Raw genomic sequence first — 6,893 nt, forward strand, 5'->3', positions numbered from 1 at the left:
TTTATTGTGCCTTTAGTGTGTGTCAGGCCATGTGTTATGTTCATTCTGCCTACTATTTAAATAGTCCATGTTCCAGAATACTAAACTGAGACTCAGAAAGGGTGATTTGCCAAAGGTCACAAAGCTAGTAGATGAATGAAAGGATCAGGATTTGAACCTGGGTCCTCTGCCTCCGGAGCCCACACTGTTGCTTTGAGGGTATAAAGGCATCACATCTCTTCTGAGTTTTGAATCAAGTGAAAAACATGCCTGGGCGTAAAATACTACTTGTAATGGCAAAAACCGCAATTACTTTTGCACCAACCTAACAGTCATCACAAGATCTCCACATCAAGTTAGATTCTAGGCCAAAATGAACTTTGCGAACCACTGTGGCTCCATCTCCAGGCCTGCCCCAGTGAGCTTAAAAACATTCAGAAGGGCCGGGCACAGTGACTCACGCCTGTAACCCCAGCACTTACTTTGGGAGGCCAAGGCGGGCAGATCGCCTGAGGTCAGGAGTTTGAGACCAGCCTGGCCAATGTGGTGAAACCCCATTTCTACTAAAAATACAAAAATTATCTGGGCTTGGGGGAGGGCGCCTGTAATCCCAGCTACTCGAGAGGCTGAGGTAGGAGAATCACTTGAACCTGGGAAGCGAAGGTTGCAGTGAGCCGAGATTGTGCCACTGCATTCGAGCCTGGGCAACAGAGCGAAACTCCGTCTTAAAAAATAAATAAATAAATAATTTTACAATGATAAAACTCAGTTTAAAATAATAAAGCAGAGGGCTGGGTGCAGTGGCTCACACCTGTAATCCCAGTACTTTGGGAGGCTGAGATGGGCGGATCACCTGAGGTTAGGAGTTTGAGACCAGCCTGACCAACATGGCGAAACCTGTCTCTACTAAAAATACAAAAATTAGCTGGGCATGGTGACGGGCACCTGTAATCCCAGCTACAGGCACTGAGGTGCTGAGGCCTCCCAAAGCAGCTACAGGGAAGCTGAGGCAGAAGAATCACTTGAATCCAGGAGGCGGAGGTTCCAGTGAGCCAAGATCGTGTGCCACTGCACTCCAGCCTGGATGACAGAGCAAGATTCCGTCTCAAAAAAAAAGAATAAAACAGAAAAGGAGAAGCAGTAAATGATCTAAATCTGCATCTAGCCAAGCAAGAAGTCAGTAAGTAATGTTAAATTAGGGAGTTATGGGTGTATACACTTACCTGTAAAAGATGTGGTGCAGCTTTTCCTTGGTGTGATTCCATCCTGCGCGGCTGTTCTCTAGAGCAGTGGTCGTTTATCTCCATCCACCTTCTCTCCCACCTATGTGCGTGCAGCCACCCAATGGAAGATGCCATGGACATGGACATGAGCCCCCTGAGACCCCGGAACTATCTTTTTGGTTGTGAACTAAAGGCCGACAAAGATGATCACTTTAAGGTGGATAATGATGAAAATAAGCACCAGTTATCTTTACGAATGGTCAGTTTAGGGGCTGGTGCGAAGGATGAATTGCACATTGTTGAAGCACAGGCAATGAATTACGAAGGCAGTCCAACTAAAGTAACACTGGCAACTTTGAAAATGTCTTTACAGCCAATGGTTTCCCTTGGGGGCTTTGAAATAACACCACCAGTGTCTTCTGGTTGAAGTGTGGCTCAGGGCCAGTGCATATTAGTGGACAGCACTTAGTAGCTGTGGAGGAAGATGCAAGAGAAGATGAAGAGGAGGGGGATGTGAAACTCTTAAGTATATCTGGAAATCGATTGGCCCCTGGAGGTGGTAGCAAGTTTCCACAGAAAAAAGTAAAACTTGCTGCTGATGAAGATGATGATGATGATTTTGATGATGCGGAAACTAAAGAAAAAGTGCCAGTGTAGGAATCTATATGAGATACTCCAGCCAAAAATGCACAAAATTCAAATCAGAATGGAAAAGACTCAAAACCATCATCAACACCAAGATCAAAAGGACAAGAATCCTTCAAAAAACAGGAAAAAAAACTCCTAAAACACCAAAAGGACCTAGTTCTGTAGAAGACGTTAAAGCAAAAATGCAAGCAAGTACAGAAAAAGGTGGTTCTCGGCCAGGCACGGTGGCTCAAGCCTGTAATCCCAGCACTTTGGGAGGCCGAGACGGGCGGATCACGAGGTCAGGAGATCGAGACCATCCTGGCTAACACGGTGAAACCCCATCTCTACTAAAAAAATACAAAAAAACTAGCCGGGCGAGGTGGCGGACGCCTGTAGTCCCAGCTACTCGGAGGCTGAGGCAGGAGAATGGCGTAAACCCGGGAGGCGGAGCTTGCAGTGAGCTGAGAACCGGCCACTGCACTCCAGCCTGGGCAACAGAGCGAGACTCCGTCTCAAAAAAAGAAAAAAAAGAAAGAAAAAAAAAGAAAAAGGTGGTTCTCTTCCCAAAGTGGAAGCCAAGTTCATCAATTATGTTGAAGAACTGCTTCTGGGGGACTGACCAGGAGGCTCTTCAAGATCTCTGGCAGTGGAGGATGTCTCTTTAAGAAAATAGTCTAAACAGTTTGTTAAAAATTTTCCATCTTATTTCTTTTTGGTAACAGTAGATATCTGGCTGTCCTTTTTATAATGCAGACCGAGAACTTTCCCTACCGTGTTTGATAAATGTTATCCAGGTTCCATCGCCAAGAATGTGTTGTCGAAAATGTCTGTTTAGTTTTTAAAGATGGAACTCCACCCTTCGCTTGGTTTTAAGTAGGTATGGAATATTATGATAGGACATAGTAGTAGCTGTGGTCAGACATGGAAATGGTGGGGAGACAAAAACATACATGTGAAATAAAATTCAGTATTTTAATAAAGTTAAAAGAGAGAGAGAGAGAGATGTGGTACAGTCTCCCAAAAGATATAACCAAAAGTTGTAAAGTGGCTGCCCCTGGGTAGAAATGCCAGCGTTGGGAGGTCGGGGAGTGGGAAGTGGTAAGGGGGAAGAAAAGAAGACTGTACCTTTCATTTTAAATTATTTTGTGCCATTTCATTTTTTAACTATATGCAATGGAATAAAATTATGTGCTTTTCCTCTTTCCTGTATTTCTCTTCATATCATGACTCTCCTCCCAATGAGACTTCCAGACTTCAGTTTTGTGTGCGTGTGTGGTTTTTTGTTTTGTTTTGTTTTTGAGACAGGGTCCAACTCTGTCACACAGGTTGGAGTCCAGTGGTGTGATCTCAGCTCACTCAACTTCTACCTCCCAGGCTCAAGCAATCCTCCCACCTCAGCCTCTTGAATAGCTGGAATTACAGGCATAGGCCACCAGGTCTGGCTAATTTTTTTTGAATTTTTGGTAGAGACGGGGTTTTACCATGTTGCCCAGGCTGGTCTTGAACTCCTGAGATCAGGAAATCCACCTGCCTCCGCTTCCCAAAGTGCTGGGATTACAGGTGTGAACCACTATGCCCAGTCATGGATTTTGAGTTTAAAAGAGACAGCCCAGATATAAATCAAAATATTTATAGGAATCCAAATTCAAGCGCCCATACATGTCCCATCCTAATGAAACGGGAAAAGTTCCTTATCCCCCTTGCAGGGCATGCAACAGGGGGAGGGGCTCGCTTCTTCAGCACCCCACTGCTCAAACCTCTAGGGCAGCATGCAGACGGGCAGGTTGTGGGGCTCCGACCCCTCGGCAGCACCTACGGGTGAATGCTGACAGCTCCTGAAGCCCCAGCGGGCATGTGTTACAGGGTGCTCTTTTAGTTTTGCCATCCACAGGCAGCTTGTGTTAATCAGCTCTATTAGACCTTCTGTCTCATCACAAGGACAGAGGGCTTTCTGTATCCCGGGGTTCTTGCCTTGGTGTACCAGAAAAATTGGATCATACGTGGGCTTGGAGAGTGAGTGCAAGGTTTTTTATTGAGGAGTAGCTCTCAGCGAGGTAGATGGCGAGGCCAGAAGGAGGATGGGGTGGAAAGGTGATTGTTCCCCGCCTCCCACCCCCCCACCCCCCCCACCCCCCCATCCCACCATTGTTCCACTGCTCCATGGCCTGCTGGCATCTGTTGGTGCCTGTCAGTGTGCTCTTCCACCATGTGCTCCTTTCAACGTCCAGCCACTTGTGTTCCTGCCCCCTAGGGTCTTGAGGTGTTTTTTTATTTTGTTTTGTTTTGTTTTGTTTGTTTTGTTTTGTCTTTGAGACAGAGTCTCACTCTGTCACCCAGGTTGGAGTGCATTGGCGCAATCTCGGCTCACTGCAACCTCCGCCTCCCGGGTTCAAGCGTCCTCCTGCCTCAGCCTCCTGAATAGCTGGGATTACAGGCACGCACCACCACCCTCGGCTAATTTTTTGTATTTTTAGTGGAGACAGGGTTTCACCGTGTTAGCCAGGATGGTCTCTATCTCCTGACCTCGTGATCTGCCCACCTCGGCCTCCCAAAGTGCTGGGATTTCAGATGTGAACCAGCCACCACAACTGGCTGGGTCTCGGGGTTTTTATACGCACAGGATGGGGGTGTGGTGGGCCAGAGTGGTCTTGGAAAATGCAACATTCGAGCCCAAAGGCAGGAGTGCCTGTCCTCACCTAGGTCCATGGGCACAGGCTGGGGGTGGAGCCCTAGCCAGGGACCATCCCCTTCTCTACCCAGCACTTCCCTGCCCCCATCCCATATCACTAACTGAATTACAACTCTCTGGTCAGAGGGGAGGAGAAGAAAGTTAGAAAGTGAAGGGGTGGCCTGCCCCTCCACACTTGTGGGTGTTTCTCGTTAGGTGGAACGAGAGACTTGAGAAAAGAAATAAGACACAGAGACAAAGTATAGAGAAAGAAAAGCAGGGCCCGGGGGACCAGCGCTCAGCATACAGAGGACCCACGCCGGCCCCGGTCTCTGAGTTCCCTTAGTGTTTATTGATAATTATCTTTACCATCTTTTTTTTTTTTTTTTTGAGACGGAGTCTCGCTCTGTCGCCCAGGCTGGAGTGCGGTGGCCGGATCTCAGCTCACTGCAAGCTCCGCCTCCCGGGTTTACGCCATTCTCTCGCCTCAGCCTCCCGAGTAGCTGGGACTACAGGCGCTCGCCACCTCGCCCGGCTAATTTTTTGTATTTTTTTAGTAGAGACGGGGTTTCACCATGTTAGCCAGGATGGTCTCGATCTCCTGACTTCGTGATCCGCCCGTCTCGGCCTCCCAAAGTGCTGGGATTACAGGCTTGAGCCACCGCACCCGGCCTTTACCATCTTAAAGAAAAGGAAGTGGCAGGATAATAGGATCATTGTAGGTAGAAAATTAGCAGTAAGACATATGGATAAAGATTTCTGTGACATGAATAAGTTCAAAGGAAAATGCTGTGCCTTGATATACATATGCAAACATCTCCATAAACCCTTTAGCAGCATTGTTTTAGACTATCACATGGGGAGAAACCTTGGACAATACCTAGCTTTCCTAGGCAGAGGTCCCTGCGACCTTTGGCGGTGTACGTGTCCCTGGGTAGTTGAGACTAAGAGAATGGTGATGACTTTTTAACCAGCAAGCTGCCTACAGGTACTTGTTTAACAAAGCACATCCTGCACAGCCCAAAATCCTTTAAACCTTAAGTCACCACAGCACATGTCTCTTGCAAGGACAAGGTTGGGGGTAGGGTCAGAGATTAACAGCATCTCAAATACAGAACAAAATGGAGTCTCTTATGTCTGCTTCCTTCTATATAGACACAGTAACAGGCTGATCTCTCTTTCTTTTCCCCACAAGAAAGAAGTGCTATTGCACAAAATGCTGATGTGGGCCTCCTAAAAACAGCCTCATGCCCCTTTCCTGAACAAATTCATGGGTGCTAGATCTCCTAAATAAATTCAGGGATCTTAAAGTTGAAAGGTATGTGTCCCGCTTCTTGTTTGAAAGCCCTGGAAGGCGGCAAGCTCGAGATACTTTTACACATTCTAGAATTTGGAGGGAGCCTCACAGATTCCCATCCTGCCCCCAGTGGGGTCAGCCAAAAGCCTTTTCCTCATGTAGCTGAGACTGGCAGGGATGGGAAGTTGCTAGGCAATAAGAATGTAGTAAAGGCAGCCTGCCGGTTCCCTAGTGGACCTTCAGCAAATGTTAGTTGTGGCCAGGTGTAGTGGCTCACACCTGTAATCCCAGCATTTTGGGAGGCCAAGGTGGGCAAATCACTTGAGGTCAGGAGTTCGAGACCAGCCTAGCCAAGATGCTTAAATCCCGTCTCTACTAAAAATACAAAAATTAGCTGGGTGTGGTGGTGCATGCCTGTAATCCCAGATATTCGGGTGGCTGAGGCAGGAGAATCATGTCTGAGCCTCGGGAGATGGAGATTATAGTCAGCCAAGATCACACCACTATACTCCAGCCTGGACAACAGAGCAAGACTCTGTCTCAAAGAAGAAAGAAAGGAGAGAGAGAGAGAGAGAACGAAATGGAAGGAAAGAAAGGAAGGAAAGGAAAGGAAGGAAATGTTACTTGCTTCTTTCTTTCTTTATTTCTTCTCTTCCTCCCTCCCTCCCACCCCCATTCCTTTTTCATCAGTCTCTCTAACATGCCTCCTTCATTTCTGACCCAGACCCTCCCTGCCCAGTCCTCCTTTTCTGGTCCCACCTCCTCTCCCCAACTCTAGCATTCCCTAACGCAAGCCTCCTCCTCCTCCTAGAACATCCAGAGCCACTGTGGTTAGAAGCACCTCCTTGGGGCTCTAGTCAACCTCCCTAGTCAACCTCACACAAATGGGTTACCCCTCCCTTTAAAATCCCTCTAAAATGATAGTAAACAATCTTAAAAAGAATACTACCCACAAAGACAGGAAGAATGGGAGAGATGACAATGGCAGGTAAAAGAGATCATTTAGGAAGATGAATAACAAATGGCAGATTAAAGGAAATTATAATCTACTCAGAGGTGAATCCATTTGTTCTGGAGAATGCTTGAGAGACTCAGT

At 47.1% G+C, this 6,893-nt stretch overlaps 1 pseudogene; it reads left to right on the top strand.

Moving 5' to 3' along the window:
• Positions 1-1,323: 1,323 nt before the first annotated feature.
• Positions 1,324-2,497, top strand: LOC104679360 (annotated as a pseudogene).
• Positions 2,498-6,893: the final 4,396 nt, after the last annotated feature.

Source organism: Rhinopithecus roxellana, chromosome 15 (genome assembly GCF_007565055.1).
Source record: "Rhinopithecus roxellana isolate Shanxi Qingling chromosome 15, ASM756505v1, whole genome shotgun sequence".
NCBI lineage: Eukaryota > Metazoa > Chordata > Mammalia > Primates > Cercopithecidae > Rhinopithecus > Rhinopithecus roxellana.